Source organism: Triturus cristatus, chromosome 6 (assembly GCF_964204655.1).
Source record: "Triturus cristatus chromosome 6, aTriCri1.1, whole genome shotgun sequence".
Lineage (NCBI taxonomy): Eukaryota > Metazoa > Chordata > Amphibia > Caudata > Salamandridae > Triturus > Triturus cristatus.
This window is the reverse complement of record NC_140589.1, coordinates 404089506-404114451: the sequence shown is the minus strand read 5'-3', so window position 1 is coordinate 404114451 and position 24946 is coordinate 404089506.

Here is a 24946-nt window from a genome sequence, read left to right as displayed (position 1 = left end):
ACTTTTATTTCTAAATACCCTATTTTGAAACATTCCCATATGTTGTTGCATACACTTTTCTTTAAGAACATGAATAACTATGAATCTTTTCTAGCGTCATCCCTTTGGTTTAATAAGTACATTAAATTTCGCCACAAGTCATTCTATTACAAACAATGGAAAGAAAAGGGCCTTCTTTTTGTACATCAGTTAATTGTCAACAATGTAATTCTCTCTTTCCATCAGCTACAAGTTACCTTCAATCTCCCTGATTCCTGTATTCTGCAATATGATACACTAGTCCCAATTTTGCAGGAGTGTCTACAGAAATTCCCTTCTCCTCCAACTCCTCCTTCTTCTCCTTCTGACTCTTCATTATTTCACACTTCTTTCGATACTACTCCTAGTGCCTCTTATATCTATAAATCTCTATCTACTTCTGTCTGCACAAGGGTTAAATCTAAGGTGGAACTAGAATGGGAACATGACCTCTCCTTGACTCTATCAGTATCACATTGGCATAAGTTTTGGCTGAAACTTTTCAAAACCTCCAAAGCTGCAAATCTCACACAGTCCCTCTTTTTTATTTTCAATAGAGTTATCATTACTCCTCTTTTACTTCATAAATGTAATCACTCTGTCACGCCATCTTGCTGGTCTTGCTCTATTGCTGAAGGCTCATTAGTACATCTACTGTTTTACTGTCCTAAGGTTTATGCCTTTTGGAAGGAGATTTGGTCAAAGTGTACTCGGATCTTTTCTAATAATGTACAACTTAATATTCATAATGTATTTTTGGGCTCTGTTTCACCAGATTTTGATCTAGTCACTCCCCCCTCTCCGTTATTAGACGTATTCCTTGCTGTGGCCTTTAAAGTCATTCTCACCTGCTGGAAAGATAATTCTAAACTATCCTCTCTACATTGGTGGAACTATATTTGTGATGAACATAGAATTGCTTCTATCCCTCAGTCTTCCATTCATGTACAAATTAAGTCCGACCTACTATGGTTACCCTTTACATCCTTCTTATCAACATCATCATAGTTTCTATCTATTCTAACATCTTGTTCTTCTCTCTTCTTTTTCTGTCCTCTCTCTTTCCTATACTTCTCTTTTCTCTCTCCTCCTATCCTTTTTCTTTCTCACTCTCCTTCTCCCCTTTTTCATAAAAATGTTCACTCGCCTACTTAAATTGTATATCTGCACTATTACGATTTTTAGGAGTTTTATACCTTTTGGTGTTTTATTATGCTTCACCTATTATTGTTTATTCTTGGCCAATTGTTAAGTCTTTTCACTGTTTATATTACTTAAACTCTGTTTCCTCCCTCCGTAGTATTAGCTTAACGTATAGACATCCTCTATTTTTGCTGACATGTTTTACAATTTACTTACTCCTGCTGGCTTAATTTGTATTGCTTATCTTGTGTGCTTTTATCTTCAATAAAAACTACTTAACTAAAAAAAAAGTCCTTTTGAAGCAGGTTTGATCCACAGGGCAGTAGTTCCAGATTGAGCAGAAGGCACAGTCAGTCAGAGTGCATGGCCTGGTTGGTGCAAATCAAACTTTCAGCATGGCCCCTCTTCTTCTGTAGTTTCAAGCAGCAGATCTAAGAGGCACTGCCCACTCTGATACTTAATCAGTGTTCTCTGGGGTCACACAGGAGGGCACTGCTGTCCAATAGAGTGCAGGACAACACCCCAGAGCATGACCATTTCTTCCAAAGTGTGGCAGAATGGTCTCCCAGAAAACACTATTTTCACAATATTCAATTTGACTGAAGTCCTAGCAGAGAGGCAAGAGCTGAATAAACCAACTTCCAGAAAGCACAAATGAAGGCTATACAGTGAGTTCAAAATCAGCAGTCTGTTGGAAATGTTCATACCATGCAAGGAGCGTTTCGACAGGGAGTTCCTATGATGCATGGTGGAAATTGGATTTCAACGGGAAGGTAGAGGTTGTGGTGTCATCATTGATCCGACTACAGGGATTGATGTGGCAACTTTGAAAACTTGGAATCACTGCAATGTTTGAGGCAAGTTGAGGCACTGGAAGCAGGAATGTTAATTTAATACTGGTAACAAGGCAAATGGGAATCAGGTTCAGAATGGTGGATTTCTGCAATCTCAAAGTAATAATGTGACTCAGGCACAGCAAATACAGAGGGTCCAGAATTACAACGTGCACCAAGCTCAAGCAAATGCAGGTTACGCAAGCCCCAATGCCACAACAAAATGCAAATGTTCAAATATATAACCAGAATCAGGTTTCCAATGTACACAGAAATCCTTTTGTCAATCAGGGTACATCTCAACAGTACTCTATGATGCAGGCAGAAGAGGATTACAGCTCGGACGTGTTGCAATGATGAGGCCTGAGAAGGGAGGAGGATTGCGTACTTGGCGCAACCTTATAGGGAGACCAGATTGGTCCATTCGGGGATGGTGAGGCAAATGCTCATGTCCCAGATGATGAAGCATGCCACCTTCTCTAGATGAGGGATTTCGTCCTGAAAGGGATTCCCCCACAGGCTCCTAGAGATAACCTTTAGTGCCTCTGTCTGTTTGCCCAGACCCAAGGATTTCTTTATTGTTTTTTGAGTAACTATTTGGGGATTTAATTCTTGTGAGTCTTTAAATTTCACTCGGACCCCCCTCTAGCCTTTTTTTGTGAAGCATCTTTGAGCAGCCACGGCTGCGAGTCTATGACTTGAATCCTTTACTTTCAGAACTATTTGTTCTCCACTCTTTTTGAGGATCTGATCATGCAGAAACCAAGTCATAGTCATTACTCTCTGTCTTACACAATTATGACAGAACTACAGGGGTTGGCCTTTGACGATGCCACAGTTCAAGCCATCCTGACCACACCCAGCATTATTGACACCATCCAGAGTGGGACCTCTACACAAGGGGATGACTGGTCTAGATTGTTTCTGGACGACAAAGCATTTATGAAAGACTGGTCTCTCATTGCCTGGAAATGTACGAGAGACTGACTTATTTTAATATTTAGCACTGCCAAATAAATTGCAGACACAATTCTCATTGGGATCCAGACCCTTGAGTCACATATCAAATCAATTATTTCGGTGACTCTATATAAAAAACAGGTTGATGAAACGAACAAGGTGAATAAGGAGCTTAAAGACTCCATTCTGACGGCAAAGATCAACAAATTCAACAACGGCATGGTTCTCTTTTGAAAAAGTGTATCCATACACAAGCGACAACTACGCTCTGCCACAATTTAATCAGAAAGGCAAGAGGCATGGATCAAACTATTCCACCTCAGGCGAAGAGTGGTCAAGCGATTCTGGCTACTCCACCAATGCAGAAACTTAAAGAAGGGGGTCAAACAGAAGGAGTAGGAGCAATTGGAGTGGTGGCCAATCAGGTCCCCCACCACCACAATGGTGGCCTCCTGCACCATACGGCTACCCCAATCCACCCTTTCAACCACCAATGCTCCCATACCATACACATCCTCCGTTTTTCCCTAACCAGCCTTTTTTAGGGTGTGGCTGAGGACGATCGAGGGGTAGAAGAGGACACCAACAAGCCCAGGTGCATTGGAGTCCTCCTCCCTCCCATAGGACCACACAAAGCATGACGAAGCCCACCTCACATCTAGGGAGCAGCCACAATGCGACCTAGTTGTTAATTTGAGTGACCGTCAGCTGTCTCAAGATGAACTGTCAGTACTTGACAGAGGATTGGGCTATGTCCCTTCGTACAAAGGTGACACCTTTCAGATTAAATAGGAACTAGCACAATTCTTCCTCAAAATTCGCCTCCATTTTTTCTGCAAGGACAAATCAACTGACGAGGCAGATGAAGCACCATCTAACACCGGCTTAAAAATCCGCTCTACCTTTAATCCCCCTTCTCATTTGATCCCTTTTCAGGTCCTGACCCTTGAGAAAGCGGTTTCAGATGAAGTAACTAATCTGAGTAAGAACAACAACAGGCAGTTAAAGAACATTCCCAAGAGGAAACAATTGGCAATGCAAACATTGGCCAACAACGAATCTAGCATCATCAAACCAGCAGATAAGGGGGGGGGTGCTACCATCATCATGAACGCATCCTCATATAACAGGGAATGTCTACGGCAGATGGAAAATAGGCGTTTCTATCGACCACTGAAAATGGATCTGACCAAGAGGCTATCACTGGAAATCAAAAGGCTAGTTGAAGACGCCAAAGAAAATGGTTGGATTACACCCCAAGAGGCATAATTTCTCATTACATCACACCCGATTACTCCTTATTTTTATGTATTGCCGAAAATACATAAGGAGCAAAGACCACCCCCAGCAGACCCATCATCTCCGAGATAGGGTCTCTTCTTGAGCCCCTCTCAACTTTCATGGACCATTTCCTTCGCCTGCTGGTTGTCGAGATGCCGACATACCTCCAGGACACGAAAGACATCCTCAGTCTTCTTTCCAAGACTCCGTTTGATGCAACCAGAGACTATCTTGACACATTTGACGTTGAGTCTCTCTACACCTGAATTCCTCAGGATGAAACACTGGCAGCAATACAATCCTTACTCAGCAACAGAGTTACGGACACCATCTCCCCAGTACACTTCATAATGGAAGGTGCATGATTAGCCATTAAAGAGAATCTTTTCAAATTCAGAGATGTGTTATATCTGCAGACATCGGGAACATCTATGGGCAGCGTTTTTGCACTCAGCTTGGCAAATCTGTATGTACATCTGTTTGAACAAGAACAGATACTGACAGAGATGAACCCATACAATATGCACTTTCTCCTGTGAAAGCGCAATATCGATGACGTTTTTGCCATATGGCCGGGAACACCAGACACCATCACTGAATACCATCAATGGCTCAAAACCAGGAATTAATTGTTTAAGTTTACTTTTGAATATAGTAAAACAATTTTACAGTTCCTGGACGTTCGTATCTTTCCATCAGGAGATGGCCTGGATACTGAGCTCTTCAGGGAACCTATGGCCAGAAACTCCTTACTATCATACAACAGTTACCACCCCAAATCTCTTCACAACAACCTGCCTCATGACAAGTTTAATGAATCAGAATGAACTATTCCTCGAGTGACAAATATGAAGAACACGCCAGGACCCTCTCCTCTCAACTCAAAGACAGACACTACCCGGCCAGTTTTGTCCGAAGATCCAAGCAGAGGGCAGCCAACAACAACAGAGATGCATTGATTGAAATCACTGCACCCAAAGAGGAGTCGTCTAGATCACATGTGTGAACAATTTCTGTAGATTTTAGTATCAAATGAAGAAGAGTATTCGAAAAAACGGGAAAATCCTGAACATTGGGAATACTTCGATTCCCCAACCATTGTTCGCTTTTAAAAGGAGTACAGATCTCAAGGACCAACTTGCACACACCCGACCCACACTTAAGAGACCTGCCATCCAAGAGATGGGGATTATCAGCAATCAAAGGTCACTTCCCTTGTGGGTCCTGTGCAGCATGCCCGCAAACAAAACACACCATCGCAATGGACATTGGTTCTGATAGACCCTAGGTATTATCTCGCCACATGAACTGCAACAGTGAAAAGCTGATCTACTTCATCAACTGCCCATGAGGTCTATGGTACGTGGGCATGACTACATGCAAGATAAAACTAGGATAATGGAGCAGAAGAGTACCATCCGCTGTAAAAAAACAGTCTACTAAGCTCACAAATCATTTCCTGGAAAGAAATCACTCACAAGATGAATTGACCTGGACGGTTCTGGAGAACCCCTATATACCCTTGTGTAACAGACATCACCAAATATTTGTTCTGACGTGAACAAAGATGGGCCCACAGATTACAGAGTAACAGCGCAGGGCTGAATGATGAAATCCCGTGGACGACGCTATAAAATATATGCCCTCCAGTTCAGCCACTGCATCCTACATTCAATAGTGACACACACTGTACATATACTACTAGGGTTTGTGATTTGGAAAACAATGGGCAATACTCACCATCTCCACACTAGCCATCACCTCATCAACACAGAGAAACCTTGAGAGCATCATTGCATACATCTATGACTGGTCTGGATGTAATTTTAGGCCTCTAATACCGGTAATGCGAACGGGCCGTGACTTATTTATTGAGTTTCACTCTTGCTTTATACACTATGACTCCTAAGATCTGGGTATATGACTTTCTGTTACTGGTATCCCCAAATAACCTCGCCAGTGTATAAGGACAACAAACTGATAGTATCTGAATCCCTGGACTAGTACTTGACTCGGAGATCACAAGTGTAGGCGGTGTGTGACTGTTTCACAACAGGCAGTAACACATTGACATATTTGCAACCTTATACCTACATCCATGAGGCACACACAGAACCTGCATTTTGTTTTAACTTGCTGATATGATTTATTGACAGGACACTAGATTTCATAATGATATTTGTCTTTGAATTATATAGTGCCACATACTCAGGACATGCGCTACTTCGCGTGAGTCAGAGGATCTTAACAGTAGAGGGTGTATGGCCGTTTCACACCGGGCCGTCACACACTGACATATTTGCCATCTTATATCAGCATCCATGAGGCACACGCAGAACCTGTACTCTATTAAAGACATGATTTTATGTCAAGACACAAGATTCTTTAAAGAACTCTGTCTTTGAATTAGACAGAATATAGTGCCCCACACTCAGGGCATGTGCTGTCTTGCATGAGTCAGAGGTTAAACAACTACAAAAAACTAAAAGTCCTTCAGCCCGGATTGACGCATGTTGACGGAGTGACGTCACGCGTACGAGCACACATTACCGGCATGATATAAAACGAGCAGCTTCCGGCTTGACCCCCACCTCCAGTTTCAGCTCGTGTACCGCCAGGGGTACAGGCGGAGAGGTGAGTGGGGAGACGCTAAGCACAAGGAGTATGTTGCCCCATTGCTGAATGTGCATGCTCGTAAACATCAGAGGGCTTTTGTAATTACTATCGTAATATTTCAGCATTATCATGAAGAGCTCATTTTGTCTCTAAGACGGTGCATTTAGCCATCCCTAGGGCACATGGCACATGGCACCCCTGCTGAGCTTTTAACACTAGCCGTGAAGTACAGACACTAGACACGTTTAATCACCGGCACAGGATCGCCACAAATATATGTGTTTGTGGCCATCCACAGGCCATTTTGCACCCCCCGCCGATCATTTAACACTAGTCGTAAACTCTAGACAATAGACACGGGTAACTACTGGCACCACATCGCCATAACCCGGATATATGTTTCTTGTTCCCCTTAAGAACTGAACAGAATACTCTGGGAATAAGCACTATTGTTATCCACCATGTAGTAAATAGAGCCTCTGCAACACACACATTGGCGTTTGAATTGTGTCAATGAATAGGACGTGTGTGTGGGCATCGCTTCTTCAGACTTCGGTGGCAGTCTGTGATGGCCACTAGTTATCTTTCTCATCACTACCAGCCTCAGAGTTTAATATAATGACAATCAAGGACTTGCATAGTGCATGGCCTCAGGACATGGTCTCAGGACATGGGCTAATTTCATACACAACAAGGTATTAGGATCCTATCTCTCACTCTACAATGTCTAGCTTCAGCAATTCGCTTTTGGGCTTGTGCTCTCAAATCTGGTTACATAAACACGAGGATCACACCTTTTGAGACTTTGTCTGTGGTATTACCTTACAGGGTCTTCTTGTACAAGGTTTGACAGGGCACCACCAGCACAACCTATTACATCGGTGGGTCTTTGTTTCACGCTAGTGATGCTGTCCTTAAGGCATAGCACTTCTGTGTTGTGAACGCTCTCCTGCCTTCTGTGGGCAGTCTTGCACTAATGCCCATGCTTATCATGCCCTAACATAAGGTGTAATCCCTGTTAAAACGACGCTAGCAAGGATAAATATATTGGTTCATCCATTTGAATCATTCACTTGGGCCTAGGAAGAACGAGAGATTTATTTTGTAGAGCACACACGCCCTTGACCTTATGCCAACAGGTCTGGGGCATTACTTGACTCTACTAATTTCTAAACTTCTAACTAACAAGCACTTTCGTGCACTTGGTCTCTCCGTGATCTGTTTTTCTTCAAAATTTTGTGTGACAGGAGTAGTGTCAATTCAATTCTTGGTATGCCTGACACTTCCACATCCTTTCTTTCAGAGCGGTGCCCCCTTCCCTGTGCTGTCGCCAGGTTGAGGTGAGGCCTCTTATCTGTACACTACGGGTAAGCGAATTTCGCAGTAACTAAACATGCCAGAAGCATCGTACATGTGGCGATAAAAGTATCCCACATCATTTCCACTGTGTACTCACAAACATGTTCAGAGGCACTTATCTATTGATTTTTCCTTGTTGTTTGTGTCTTTCTCTACAGGTACGACCAGTAAATCAAAACTGAAAATAGCAGGATTACTGGTTTTGTATATAATTCTTATTAACATTATTTTTTCATCACTACTCACATACTATTTTTGCAGTAGCATTTTCCAAGGTCCTGACGAACGCTGTGACACCTTTGGGTCTTCTGGGCTGAAACATGTAGACCTGTTTTTTGTCTGGCACATGCAGTTTTAAATCCATACTGCAGGTGCACTCTTTTTAATCCTGGCAGCGAGAACGAGCTAATAAAGGCAACTTCTTCGCTCTCGGTAGCTAGTTTTAACATCACTACCCACACAGTTTAATCAATATTGGTTGTGCTGCGCCCTCGCCATAACCCGTCCTTGCTCCTCTCATCTGCAGGATTTAGTATATCCTAAACAGTGTAGGAATAAATCATCCCTGAGCTCCTTCCTCTCAGAGAGGGAGTTGTAGCCCTTGGCAGGACTAGGTGTTCCCGCCAGGAGGAGAATCCCAGATGATGAAGCATGCCACAATCGATGGGTGAGGGATTTCGTCCTGAAAGGGATTCTCCCACAGGCTCGAGATAACCTTTAGTGCCTCTGTATGTTTGCCCAGGTATCCCAGACCCAAGGATTTCTTTGTTGTTTTTTCAGGTAAATGCTTACCCCACATCATTCCAGATCGACACTGGTACTACTCGCTCTACTGTGAGTACAGCAGAGGTTCCAAATCTACCTCTTTCGGGAAAAGGAATCCACGTTGTAGGAGTTGCGAATTAACATATGACTATCCCGGTTTCAGAAGTGGTACCTGTCAAAATAGGGTCCTTTGAGAGGAGTCACAGATATGTTGTGTGTGACTCAAGTCCTGTAAACCTGCTTGGACAAGATCTCTTGTGCAAGCTGAGTTCCATTTACTGTACCCCATGTGGAATCGATTTCCAGACTCATAATGAGGACATTGCCTTCAAACTTGTCAGTCAGAGTTCAGAAATCAGAATGTACCACATGTTAACAAAAGATGATTTGTCATCAGAGCTGAGTGACACAGTGTTACCTGAAGTCTGGGACTTTTCAGGGAAAGACATAGGTCTCGTCAAATGTGTTGAACCAGTCCGCATAACAGTGAAGTCTAATGCTGAGTACCCGAGAATCTCACAAAAAGTCTAACCCCTGAAACCATTGCTGGAAATACTTCTGTGATTGACTCAATGATTGAGCAAGACATTCTGAAAGAGATTGTGGGGAGTCCATGTAATTCTCCCATCATGGGTTTACGGAAACTCAATGGCAAGCGCTGTTCATGACCTGCGAAAGGTCAACTCCATTGTTTTTCCTTGTTGTCCTGTGGTACCGGATCCAGCAGTGATTTTGTTTCAGATTCCATGTGAGGCTGAGTGGTTTTCTGTCATTGACTTGTGCCAAGCCTTTCTCTCTATACCATTGCATGAGGATAGCCAATTCCTTTTCGCTTTCCAGTTCAACAGTTGTATTTTGGCATGGTGCTGAGTCCCACAAGGGTATACAGAGAGCCCAACTATCTTTTAACTAGATCCTTAAAAATAATCTAGAGTCTCTGGTGATGCCCTATCACTCATTCCTAGTCCAATACATTGACGACCTATTGGTGGCATCAAATACGCAAGAGACTTGCAAACAAGACACAATTGCTCTGTTGAACCACTAAGCTGAGTATGGACATAAACTATCCCGACCAAATTGTGTACTGTAAGAAAGTTTTCCTGTACCTAGGACATCACATTGAGAAAGGAGCAAGGAAGTTCTCACAAGAGAGAATCTTGGCAATTCTGAAAATGAATCAGCCAACTACCCAGAAAGAAGTCAAGATGTACTTGGGAATGGTGGGCTACTGTCGACACTGGATTCCTAACTTTTCCCTATTGGCCAAGCCTTTACAGAAGCTGACATACAAAGACATGTCAGATCCGGTACCATGGGTTGACAGCTGCATATGTGCCTTTTTAGACTTGAGAGAATGTCTCTGCTATATTCCAGCACTGGGAATGCCTGATTACAATAAATGTTTTGCTTTGTTTTACAGTGAGAGAGAGGGCTGCGCTGTCTCATTGCTAAATCAGATGCACAGGAATGCTCGCAGACCCGCTGAATATTTTTCAGCTACCCTTGATCCTGTAGCTGCTGTTTTGCGCGGCTGCCTTAAATGGGGCATTTACAGGGGTAATTATTGAGCAGTGTGAAGCATTGTCATTGGTCATTCATTACCTGTTTTTCTTCCTCACTCTGTAGAGGTCCTATTAACTTGCACTAGAACCCAATACCTTACCAACAGTCGTCTCACTAAGTATGAGCAGGTCATACTTGCCACGGAGAACATCGCCATTAGATGATGTACTACACTTAACCCTGCCACTCTTTTTCCAGTACCCGGAAAGGATTTTACTGAAGGTGAAGTTGAGCATGACTGTCTTGATGTTACTGATCGATGCACCAAGCCGAAACCTGACATACAAGATGTGCCACTAACTGAATCAGATTATGTGATGTTTGTTGATGGCTCCTGCTGACGTCTCTACTATCTCAGGTGTGTTTGAAGCATCCTGGCTTCAAGGAGCATTTTCTGCACAAGTGGCCAAATTGATTGCTCTTACTAAGGAATGATGTGTTTCAGATCAGCTGAGAGTGTCCATTTTCACTTACAGTCAGTATGGCTTTGGTGTTGTTCCTGACTTTGGACAGTTATGGTTAAATGGGAATTGGTGACCTCTTTAGGGTCCCCAATGAGAAATAGTGCAAGTGTCCACAATTTGTTGAAAGCGTTAGAAATTACCTGACCAGATTGCGGTTGTGAAGTGTGCTGCACTCCGCAATGGAACCAACTATGTGACAGTGGGCAACAGATATGCGGACGAGTCCACAAGATATTTTGCTCTGAATGCTTGTATCTTTAACAGGATATATCACGATGAAAAATCAGATAAACAAATTGCAATCTGTTGTTAACCACAGTTGAAATTTGGGAGGAAGATAAGCGGTTATAAGAGGAAGTGTTAGAAGCAGAACAGCAAGGTTGGATTAGAGCTGGTTGTGTCAAAAGACATGAGGATGACATTTGGGTTTCAGGAGATGGAGGACCTGTGTTGCCAGATACCTTGTTACCTCCAGTGGTGAGTCAATATCATGGAGCTGCCCATGTAGGGTGAGATGCCATGGTGCGCTTGTTCAGGAAATCATTGCTTAACCCCAGGTTCAGATTGATGGTTGAATGATTGTGTCACAGATGTGTTGTGTGCCAGCAGCAGAATGAGGTCCTGAGGATGTTGTGTGCAGCATTACAAGTCGAACAGAGGCTACATTGCAGTCGCCAACCACGGGCTTCTGAAATTGTGAAGCAGGTCAATGGCACTTTGAAATCCAGATTGGCTAAAGTGTGTGCTTCAACATCTGTGGTATGGCCTGGTGGTTTGCCTCATGTGTTGATGAGCCTAAACAGTACTCCCAATAGGAAGACAGGATTGTCTCCCTATGAAATCATCATGGGTAGAGCTATGAGACTGCCAGCTGTGCCTGCGTATGTGCTTGTGAAATTGACAGATGACATGATTCTTTATTATTGTTAAGGACTATCTGATGTGGTTCGTTCTGTGTCTCATCAGGTTGGAGAGGCTATAGTCCTGCCTCAACAGGAGAAGTGCCATGACCTCAGTCTCGGCGACTGGGTTATGGTGAAGAAGCATGTGCGCAAGTCGTGCTTGGAACTTCGTGGCAAGGACCCTACAAAGTCATCTTGGTCACTAACACAGCTCTGAAGTTTGGAGGTCTACCCAACTGGATGCATGCCACCCATACTTGCCAAGTCCCTTGTCCCCTTGATGACATAACAGAACCTGTCCTTGAAGTGCTGGCTGTAAAAGTGAGACAAAAGGAGCATGTTAGTCAATCTGTTGGGACCAGCAAGAAGCTGGAAGAACACTTGTTCAGCATGTGGGGGGTCTGAGAGAGTCAGCAGTTGGAGTCAGTTACAGAAGAGTTCCATCCTGTAGTGTTGACTGTGCCAGATTCAGACCTTTGGTGAAGGGCCTAGTGTAGCAGTAACACAAGTTGTCCCTGGAGACCGATGGCCAATGTGATAGGAGAGAGGGAGATGCAGTTTGTCTGATGTGCTCATGCCACACTTTGTCAAAAAAGATACTGATATTAGTCAAGTTGAATTTATTTGCGTAGTTAGATAAAACCATTGCAATACAAATAATTAATGATTCGATAAAATTCATCTTGTTCAATTTTAAAACTTCTACAGTCTTCCATTTGTTCATTATTAAAACAAGCATTGTGAGTTTCCAATTAAAAATTCAGTTCTTGGAATACAAAATCAAACTTCTTAGTTTGCCCATATACACAGAATAAGAGCCAAAAAGATCCAACAATTTATAACAAGCCTTCCTGACCATTCACAAATGCCTAAATGCTGAGATATAAGGGAGTGGGAGGCGAGTGACTACACAGACTGTGTGAGTTAGTTCTTGTAGTGATGGAGAAGGGTCCTAAAAGACTCTGCCTTTGATGGAGCCATGCTATGGGGGAGGAATTGACTAGAGTGCATTAGTGCCTCTGACCATTTCCCAAAGAGTGCCATGTCTCCTTGAGATCATTAAGAAGAATAAGTACGGAAATGTGCCAAAACTGTTGTAATGTCTCTGCGTGTCTCCCCCTTAGTCATGCTTTTTGGCCCTGGAGGTTACATCACGTCCTACTTGCTAGGCCTCCTAACTTCATCACAATTCTACCACCGAAGTGTGAAAGTGCAAGATGTTCCAGAGCTCTATAGTAACCCCACATGTCTCCTCTAACGGTATGCCATTAAGGCCCCAATAGCTATGCCTTATCTTGCTAGCAAGACCTCGGATGCTCCTTTGTGTTCAATGGCCATTACCCTTTTCTCCACAATCCTGAGAAGTTTTTCCAGCGCACAGTTAAGTCTGAGGTTTATAGGACTGAAGAATGCCACAGCAGCCTCTCTAAATGATCTTATCCCTCTCTTGATTAACTCTTTGCGTAGGATTTTCCGGCGTTTATCTTGGGTGGCTTTGCAGAAACAAAGCACATGAATGATGTCGTTAAGCACTTCATCGCAGAGCCTGCACTGTTCCCCGTATTCTTTTCTTTGCCAAGGCAGGTAATGTACTGATACCGGTATTATCCCCAGTCTGTATTTTAGAAACTGCTCCTTTGTGTAGATGCTGTAAGGTGTCACTAGAGAACCTTGGGGAGATCGCTCCATGTAATTGCAGAGAGTCCACCTTGCCAGCAATACTTTGGTATTTCATTTTATTATTCTTTTCAGCTCGCTGCGGCTCAGATTTAGGGCCCAAGTGGATGAGAGGTCCAGGGTGGTAAGTTAACTTTGTAGGAGCTCTCATGGGTGATCTATCCCGCGTGTCTTTCCAGCTAGGGATAATGGCCCACGGGGCCCTCCTTAGAAAGTTTGAGGCTTTGACAGCGGCCCACAAAACCCACCTGTCTGTCCAAGGTTTGTTTTACCAGGCCGAACTCCAACCTGTTTTGTGCAGGGGATGTATACGCCGGCAGATTGAAAACAACCTTGAAGATTTTTGAAACTGTGCATTCCAGCGCAGTACTGACCCGGTCCCTCAGGGCCACACTCTCATAGGTTAAGGCAGGGAGAATTTTGTCTTGTGCCACCAGCGGGATCGGACAGAATGAAGAGCCCTCCATTTTCCTAAGCAAGCCCATGCCAGCTCCAAGTGCTTTGCCTTTCCTTTTGATTTCCTCCATTTGGGCTGTAAACCTCCCATTAGAATTAAAGAGAACTCCAAGATATTTGTACACATTAGTTGATTCCACCTTTTTACTGCCCAGGTACCATTTGTGATTTTCAACTTTTCCTTTGACATGTAAGTGTTTGGGTCTTTTTCATATTAATAGGCAACACATTATTGTTGGAGTATTCCAAGGTTCTGTGAAGGAGATGTTGCAGCCCCACTTTTTAATTCTTCTGCGTACACCAGATTTGCATCATGAGTCTTCCCAATTTTGGCTCATAGCTGTTAACTTTGTTAAATAAAGGTGGGAGATCAGAAAGGAACTAATTACAAAGAGTCGGGGCCAACACACAACCCTGTTTTAATTCTTCAGTTGATGGTATACACCTTGACAAATGTGAGCCATCACCCCAGAAGATACTGACGGATTTGGCCTTATTGACAGTGATGAGGAGAGGCCAACAGTAAGAAGATCAAAGAGTACCCTGTCGGTGCTACTCCTCACCTGAATGAACATACCTAGCTATCAATGACTGGGAGAGAGCACTTTGGACATTTTGCTATAACAATTGAGCCTCCTTGAACTGAAATGTGTGGCTGAACTGAGTTTTGAAATTGGATTACCATTAAACAGACTGAATCAATTCATACTGGATGTGATCATTAGTGAGTTTGAATTGAGCATTTATTAGAAAGAATTTAGTAGACTTTGCCCAAACTACTAAAAAAAGTACCAAGGCCCGAGTCTGCTGAAGGAGCGTAAAGTTGTCACTTACAAAAACACAAATTAGGGCCAAGGAAGTCTCATGACCATTTGAATATATTCAGCTGAAAAGACATTTGAATTTTGCTTTTCTGTTTGCACAAGTGGAAACAACTCAAGAATACTGTGCTGTAACTTTCTATTTAAATGGTCTAACCTCAAACCTCAAAGAACTCCTGGAGCCTAACTCTAATACTGGTAGATGTAGAGGCTTGTGCAGGAGTGTTTGTTGTTTGACATTAGTATAAATTGCTTTGCTTGTAATGTTGAGTTCACTCCATCCTTCCCAGGTAGAGGAGGTTAGGTCTACAAGTGCCCCTCAAACACCACTTCCTATTACCTGTAGATTACCTGCAATAGATGAGAAAGACTTACATGTAGATGCAACTAGAGTAGACTATTCATTGAAGTTTATTGCAAAATGCTGTTTGAATATGTTGACACTGTATGCTAGGGATTGCTACATCTACATGCAATTACCTGCATCAGTTGCTGAGGGGATAACATACCATCACCTCCCCTTACATATGGAGTTACCTCAAATTGATTGCTGAGCTTATTCTTTGGAAAGGATCATCTTCAATATTCTTAATCAAATCATGACTTGTTTTTATTCAGAAGATCCTGCGTCGAAGCATTTAAATCGTCAGGCTGATGCTAAAAATGTAGAGATAGTGGGACATTTCTTTAGACCCACCATGCCATTAGACACTGCTTATGCGGATAGACATTTATTTTTTTTATTAATTATTTTTGAGTTTTCTATAGCGCTAGGATAGACCCAAGGGTATCAGAGCACTATGAGAATAAGTTTCCATGAGTAATATCCGAGGATTCTTATGGGTCAAGAAAACCCGACAACAAAGGAGTATAAAATATTACCGTATTATGGCAGTCAAAAACAGTTGTAAATGTCTATAACATAACGGCATTAGGGAAAAAGTGTTAGAGACAGATTAGAGACAGTGAGTGAGGCGACTACATTATTGGATCAGTCAGTGGACATAGATCAGTCTGAGAGATTGTTGAAGTAGTTGTTAAGCAGTAAATATTTGAGGTCCTGTTTGAAGCAAGAGAAGGACAGGTTGCAGCGGAGCTCCTCGGGTAGTGAGTTCCAAATCTCAGGAGCATTTCCTGAGAAAGAGTGCACCTGTGATGATTTCTTCTTCTTCTTTGCAGGTGTGAGAAGAAGTGAGTTAGAGTTTCTCAGTGTACGGCCTCTTCCTGCTTTCACTGATACAGGTGTGGAGGAGAAATTCATAGATTCAGTAGAAGACAGATGAAGAGACATATTGGCTAAAGTAGTAAATCATTCAAAATTATCCCAATGGGCCATAGAGGAATGTGAGCATAGGTTAGTGGGAAAATTATTAGCATTATCTCTAGATTGGCAACACAAAGGTAAATTGTACATATTCATTAGAAAATCCACAACAGACACAAATTATGTGGGAAATAGTAAATATGATCATACTTTTGAAGTTCGTGGAAATTGGGGATTATACTTGTATGGAGCAGATCCTGTTTTCCATGGAGTTTATTAGATTTGTGGTAAAATGCAGTTTACAGGTTACCCAAGAGGTGGTATGGAACATGTTACATTGGGATTGTTTTTCCAAAAATCTATCATGTGGGACAACTTGATGACCCCCACAGGGGAACAGCATTTGAGAACAAATAGAGGTGCCAGTGCTAGTGTAATTGTAAGAGATATCTTTGATGCTCTAATACCATCTGTAGGAGTGATACTGAATTCGCAAAAAATAGAAAGCTTTTTAATGCAGTTAAGTTGTCTACCAGTACAGCAGGAGGATTTTTAGTTATAGATAGTGAAATGGTTATGTCAGATACATGGTTTTGCAGAATAGACTTGTTTTAGATGTCCTTCTTGCGAAGGAGGGCCGAGTCTGTCGGATGTTAAAAGTTCAACAATATTGTACTTACATTCAGGACAAAAGTAAGGACTTGAAGAAATACATTAAGAACATTACTGACTTAAAGAGGGATTTGAAAGGGTTAGTAGCAACAGGTGCTATGGAAGCAACAGGGAATTGATTTTCTTCAGTAGGCAGATGGTTTGGAAAAGTAGGGTGAGGAATTGTTGGAAGCATTTTGAAACCTTAGTGATAATTGCTCTTTGTGGGTTATTCTTGTTTGTAGTCTATAAGGGATACAAACGTGCATGCGTGAAAAAGGGACTGAAGAGAAAGAGAGCGGACATGGAACTGGAGGATAGACAGAGCAAATACTATGATGACATGAAGCTTCTGGAGAAATCCAGAAGAAAAATGATGAAAATAACTAGATTGTGATTTGTCCATCTGATACAAGATTTTGATCTTAATGTGGAGATTCGCCAATAGAGGGGGAATTGGAGCAGCGTAATTTTGGCTCCACCCTTACAACTCACAAATACTTAACATAAACATGCACTTAGCACGTTTCTTATATGGTTTAACAACTAATGTAAAGTGTTGTACATGACATCATTATGAAAGTGCATTCTCTGTAGAATTAGAGAATTCAGATACACTGTGTGACAACCATATTCATTGATATATTCTTTGGAAATGTAATAAATACACCATTGTTACTTATTTAGAATGTGTTTAATTTAGAAGCGACAATGATTTATGTAATGTTTGGGGTAATGTTTCATATATTTAAATAAAATGTGGTTCTTAGACATACATATGCATGTTCAAGATTTTACTGTATTCTATATGTAACATGAAGCTAATGTACTGAAATTTAATTTTCATTTGTATTTAAAAGTGTACACCCATATTAAATGAGCAACATTGATTTAATACATTTGTCTGACTAGGCCTTTATTCCATTCTCCATTAAATGTTGTTTTCTATTTTCTGGTCACATGATTTTTTTCTTGCAGGTGCGTTTACAAGGATTGTTAGTTTAAGAATACATACATCACTGTATTAGAGATAGAGATAGAGCCTGAGAAAAAGACCTTGACAAAAAACATAAAGATCCAGAGCATTAACTAAGGAGCTCCATTCAGCATTAATGTGACATGGCTTGAGTGAAAAAAGAAGATGTTGTTCCCATGTTCAGTGTTAAACACTTCATAAATGTTGCAGCTTACAACATGAGACTGGAAATGGACAACGGAACCCCTGATGATGTGTACAGAGGGCTGTTGCTCAAGAGACACTTGTGTTAAAATCTAGTTTACATACTGTTAGAGTTCAGATCTCTTTCAGAACCTTTCCAGTACCCTTACCCCACTTTCCCTTGGACTTTAAAAGGTTTAGACCCTCTTGCTTATTCCCTTTGATCATTAATGTTTTAGCTTAGACATACATTCAATTCCCCTGACATAAAGAGGACTCCAGTGATAGAGCTTCTGAGATGCTGACACCTTTCCATACTGTCCACATTTTCCTACATTACAGATTCTTTAGGTTTAAAAACCATCCTCTTCAGTTAGGTTTAATTTAGACGATTTTAGATTTCACTCATTTGCAGACTATGAAATCAGAAACTCTTCTCTGAGCACTTAATCTTATTATTGATCTTTTGTATTGCTGTGACTGAATTGCTTGTTTGTCAAATACTGGTACACCTAAACTTCTTCAGGTGGTTATGTTTCCCAGTTGTTATTTTGTACTGTTACAGCTTGAGATGTGTACCTTTATTTGGCTTCTAATATAAAATAAACCATCTGAACTATAGTCACTGATTCCTGGTACTTATTGTGTAGCTAAATGGGTTACACTATTAATTGAAATTGATTGATTAAATGTTAACTCCCATCACCTCTCAGGCAGAAAGAAATATTCATTTAAAATGCGCCTGGGTGCTGCTTTATGCTTTTTCTTAGCGCTCCCATATGTTATAAAATACAATATACGAATGCATAAACTGCTGTCACAAACAACACTACACCGGCCACTGGCATGGCAGGATGCCCACCATGCAGTGAGTGCAGAGATGCCTGTCACTGCCGGGTTGTCCTCTCTCATCCCTAAGCCCAGCTGCAGAAACATGCAGACATTCCTACCTGGGCTGCTGTCCATCGCCTCCTTGCTGGCACCACAGCTGGCAGGAAGGTGGTTACTGGTGGGCTAGTGGTCCAGGGAACTACCGGTGGCTCCGGCAGGGGCACACCAAGGTTGACCCACCACGGCTCAGGATGCCCACGGGTGCCACGGATCGATGGTGCTGGAGAGCCAGGTCCAGTCAGTGGCGGTGCAGGTGGCTTCGGAAGGTGGTCAGACATTGGGGGACAGGATTCAGGGGGTTCTTCTGCCCTGGTGCCAAACTGCCAAAGGCAGGAAGTGCAGCGCTGCACCCATGTGCCACTGCTTAGGCACCAAGCCTAATGTAACCACAAATGATCGCTAGGGGTTGATGCCAGATACCGAGCTGAAAGGCTTGACACCATACAGAATGCAATCTTTTTGGAGCACACAAGGGCCTACAGGTACTTCGATGTGAGCCGCTGTGCCCCTTGCGATGCCCTGCCCTCTGTGCCAGGTGCTGTCGTGAGCTCGTAGGATGCTATAATACGGGCCAATATGGGCTCGGTGCATGCACTAAATGTGGCCAGGCTGGCTGGGTGCACAACGGTGGTGGTATGTTTTCTTACTGCCAGGGCGCCTTCGACATCAGCAGCCATCCTGTTGCAGTCAACACGAAGAGGTGTGTCTGCCTCAAGGAGGCTCCGACATCACGCTCACCCCTGGCTGGCTGGCAAGTACCACGTGCGTCTCAGCCAATCCAGATGCTGCTCCAGCAGCGCCAGGATTGGCTTGAGCAGTGATACTTACCACTCATTAGGAGACCGGGGGCTGCAGCATGGAACAACCCTCGCTCTTCTAATAAGCAGCCTAGTGCGGGCTGGTCGCAACATTTTCCAGCCCTAAACAGAACATGTGCACTCTTGCTGTGTGCTCCGCCGACCACCTGACGACGATGTCATCGCTTCACTTGCACTGATTGAACTCCTGCTGCCCCGCCCCCTTCTGATGCAACAGCCTCAGGCTGGCGTGGCGCGGTGGCCCACCTGGGATCGAATATGATTGTGAATGTGATTGTGAGTGACGGCACGCATGTGAGATGTTTGTTTTGAGTAGTGGGGCAACGGTCAAGCAGCCTAGTGGACGCACCGCCACTGCGCAGCTCCTCCACAATTGCTGAGGAGCTTCGCCCCACTGGTTCAGAGCCAGCAGGTGAAAAATAAAATGATGTTCTACCATTGTTTTATTTTTTACTTGCTGGCTGAGCCAGCGTGAGTAGGGAGGAGCGGAGCGGGGCTGGGGCCTTGGATGGGACCGGTTGGTGCACTTTTTAAGTGCAGATGTGTGTTTGGCCGGCCGTCTTAGGCCGGCAAAACACACATGCGCACTTAGGTTTCCCCAACCCAGCTGTATTGAACAGCTGGGTTGGAGAAACAGCACAGGATCTCTGTCCTGAGCGGAGCATCAAAGCAGCCTGCTCAGGCCAATCTTTGCACTGCTCTCAAAGCATAGCATGAGAGCAGCGTGGGGATTGCACAGAGAGTCTGTCCCAGTATCTGCTGGGATCAGGAAGAACACGGAGGCACGATGCAATGCGGGAGGCAGTGGGCAGCTTAAGCTAAGTTCCTTTTTTTATTATTAAACACCTCCCTGCCCCTGCACTCCACCTCCCGTGCTCCCCCTCCCGCATTCCCTCCACCTGCCCACCACTTTTTGCTTGTGGCAGTCGCCAGTGATTATAGCAATACAAATGTTTGCAGTTGTGCACTATGAGGATCTGCATCGCACATGGAAGCATGGGACTGCAGGTCTGCAAGTGAGCTCTTTATAATGTTCGTATTCCAGTCACTGGTGAAAAGCCCTGGAGGTAAGTTGATACCTAGGTTCACATGGAAGTTGTGTGGCACTTAGAAAGTCTCTACTGGACCTAGGATTTGTTGCTCTAAGTCCTCCCTGTAGACACTGTCTAACAGCTGGGTGGCTATCAGGTTACCTTGAGACTCATTCAACACAAACTCCTAATGACTCTCTACTATCTTTCCAGCTTGCTCAGTTTCCTTGCTGCTAGATCAGGATCTTCAATGTCCTTAACATAATTTTCTTGCACCTTCTTAACTGAGAGCACCACCACCATTAGCCAAATTAGATGAAATCCTCTAAACGCTATTGAGATATAGGCCCTGGGGGCTTTGCAGAAATCTCCATGGTCCATCTTATTATTTTTGCATTTTCTGAAACTGTTATTTCAAACCTTTAAAGTAGATCTTCTGTAGCAAAGTAATTGATAGCAAATGTCTCATTTTTTGACAGTTCTGAATCAGAATCTTGTGACTCCCTTATACTTGGATTTAGTAAATTTTCAATTTGAGCTAAATTTTGTGTCGGTGGTGTTTCTGATGGTGCCTCTACTGCATTTTCAGCAATTTCAGTCCTTAAGTTTGGACCTGGTTGCAATTCTTTTAAACTGAGACACATTTCATTTTCGGATCTTGAGGTCAATTCCGTAGTTTTTGGCAGCTTTATTGGCAGCACTGGTGAGCTGCACGGGATAGGCTACGTAATAGGGTTTGACTGAATCATTTGGACAACTGTTGCTTCTTTCTTTTCAAGGGTAATGGTGGTAAGATCACTGTCAGTGTTTCGTTCATTGCTAGCATAGGCTTCTGAAAGGTGACCTTCTTTCCCAATAAATCTGCCAGAAGTTCTCCAACCTTCACAAATGGGCCAGTCATGGCAGATGGTGAGGGGCCTGTGGCACCCTTGTTTAGGCTGTACCACGTACGCTGCAAATCCTGTACCTTACCAGGAAATGACTCATTATCTGGATCCTTCACTTCTGGAAGATCCAGCACATAGATTTTGACCTGAACAATATTTCATAAGCTGTGCAGTTCATTAAAACATGTCTTTGCATGTTAGTTAAAGCTCTCTGTGCACCACATAGCTTATTTAACCAAGGTGTGCCATTACTTGAAACCCTAATGGCTTGAAACCCTCATGGCTTGCTTAGCCTTTTGGGTGCTAAGGGTTTGCTGGACAGGGCCTCAGCACCCACCCTCCGGGGAAGCGCTGGAACTCCTCCCTCAGACCTCTCCCCCAGATACCTTACCAGAGATGGTAGCAGAAGCACATCCACTGCCACCCTCAATCCCTCCATTGGCGAGACCATGACATCAGCATGCGCATGGCACACTAACAGGATGATACTGCTCAGGGACCTGCTGGCAGCCGTTTTGCTTCCAGTGTGTCTGCTAGCAAGGACCCAAGTTGGGTAAATCCATTCACTAGGGGAGGAATCGGGTTGGAAGAAGCTGACAGGGGGAAAGGAAAGAGTTTCTTCTCCCCCACATGTCTCTCTTTTGTGCATTCCTGCTACGAAATCGCAGGAGCGGCTAATATCAAGTAGCAGGATGGACCACTAGGCTACCAGGGACTGTTGCTATTGGGGTGAGCATCCACCACAATGAGGGTCTCTCCCCCAATGGGTGCACATACATTTCCTTTGTTTCCTGCTCCTGGGTTACTCGTCCAAGGGGAGATTTGTTCCTCCTTTGTTCCCCCTCACCCCTCTGGGAGCTGATAAGCTGTTTTTTTAAGCTTCTGTGCCCCTGTCGGACTGAACATCTGTTAGACATCATGAGCACTGTGTTTTGCATTTTAGGGAGTGGACTCCCCTGGCCTGGAGTCGCTCTTTCTGGGGAGCATAATGTTTTCCTTTTGTTTTCTACCAGGATGGGAGAATGTCAGCCATTTTTTAGACTGATAGACCCCAGGGGTTTGGAAAGCTAGTAAACAACAGTGATGATAGATATATATGTGAGGTTGCGGCAACCTGGACAACGGTGCTTCCCAGGAGAATAATTTTTTCCTCATTGTTTTCCATCCCCCAGGTGACAGCTGTTTTGTAAGCTGATCTGCTCCCGTGGTGGCAGAAACCCAGTAGGCACCAGGGTGTTGTGTTTTGTGTCAAAGGGACTGTCCCCCTGGCTAAGAGCCACCCCCACTGAGGGATAGTTTTCTTTTCCTTTGGTTTCTACCCCCACTTAGAGTTGACTGTCCATTTCTTGGGGCTAACCTGCCCCTGGTGGGGAGCGGGAGTCAGGGGCAGAAAACCACTCAACACCAGGCATAATATAAATGTATATGGAAGGAGCGGCCCCTGGAAAAGTAATAACAATAGTACAAAAGCTAATTAATTAAGTATGTTGCATTTCATAAAACTAATTATTAAAAATACACATTTTGAAAGACAGCCCATGGAATGAGGCATACAGAAGAAAGGTTTAGAGTTAGCAGAAATGATTAGAGAAGGTGTCACTATTTAAGACTAAACTATTAAAAAAATTAATTAGTAAAAGATGTAAAGAATGAATCACGAGATAAATGGAAGAATAAGATGAAATGGTCAAAATAAAATAAAACGTTCCTCTACAAGGAAATAGCAGACAAGAAAATATAGTAATGAGATTACCTGAGGGGAAAGGGTAGGCAAAGAATTGGTATGCATCTGTCTGGGATAGGGACAGCGTTCTCCCAAATGATAGAGGAAGGAAAGGGCACACCAAAGTCTTTCATCACGTGAGAATTGTTCACTGGATCGGGAGATTGCACAACAATTGAGTGGAACTTACAACGACCATGGCTCTAAAAAACATCTAATACTTATATTTGTGTATTGTGGGTCACATCTATAGTTCACATCAGGTATTTGCAAATTAGAATGGTGATGGATTGTATCAATCTCCTGATTTACATAAGGATGAGGAGCTTCCAGAGCAGTATGTATTAATGTTAGTTGTTAAGTGTTGGAGAATGGATGTTAGAAATAGGGTGAAACAGATGCAACACTTTTTTTCCCCATGAATTCTTGTTGAAATGCAAAAACTGGGATTAAAGCCCACACATCTCCATTCCAACTTCTGAAACCAATCTACTGGACTACGTTTTCTCCAGTCGTAAACCTACATATAGCACACATTATTTAAAGTGTCATTGAGCATGTGATAATTAAATAATGGTTCCAATAGCATCTTCTTTATTAGGTTTGCAGTGTGAAGCAGGGTTTCTTCCATCATCAAACAGGACTTGTAGAGCATGGCTAATCACCCGTGAGGATATCCAGGCGCCGCGTATTCTATCTGTGGAGGCTTAGTTGAACAGCCACGTCTTGCGTCCTTTCCTGAATTCCAGCAGACAGGGTGAGGTCCAGAGGTGAAGAGGGACGTTGTTAAGGACCTGGCCAGAAGGAAGTTAAAGGAATGACCTCTGCTGTAGCTTCAATATATGTAAGGGGTGTGAGCGAGGTGAAGGGAGGTGGAGCGCAGGTGTCTCAGAGTTGAGGCTGTGGTTAATGTATGCTGGTCCTTGGTTGTGCAGGGCCTTGTATACGTGGATCAGTATCTTGAAATGCCATCACTTCTGAATGGGAAGCCAGTGGAGCTTCCTGAGATGGGGGTAATGTGGGTCTGTTTGAGGAGATCAAGGATGAGTCTGGCTGCAGAATTCTGTATGATCTGTAGTCTCTTCAAGGGTGCACAGACAGAATATTGAGTTTTTGTTTTTTAATATATGTGTTACATTCTTAGTTGGTATTACTTTTATCTTAATTAAATTTTGCATTTATAAGTTCTGTAGCGGGTTGTGGGTTTATAGGGGAATAGGGTGGGAAGTAATTTATTTATAATAAATTAATGATTATTTTTTATGTATTAGTATTTATTTGATTTAGATTTTATAGTGTTAATTGTGGGAATTAATGTATTAATAATTAATTGGTTGTTAATTATTATTAATTAATTTGCAATTATGTTAATTGTGCAATATTTTTAGGAGAGGGTTGTGGGTTTATAGGGGAAAATGTGGCAAGTAATTTAATTATAATACATTATTTATAATTTATTATGTATTAGTATTTATTTAATTTAGATTTTATAGTGTTAATTGTGGGAATTAATTTATTATTAATTATTAATTAATTGTCTGTTAATTATTAATGAATTAATTGGCAATTATGTTAATTTTGTCATTTTGTTGGGAGCGGGTTGTGGGCTTATAGGGGAATAGGGTGGGAAGTAATTTAATTATAATAAATGTATTAAAAAA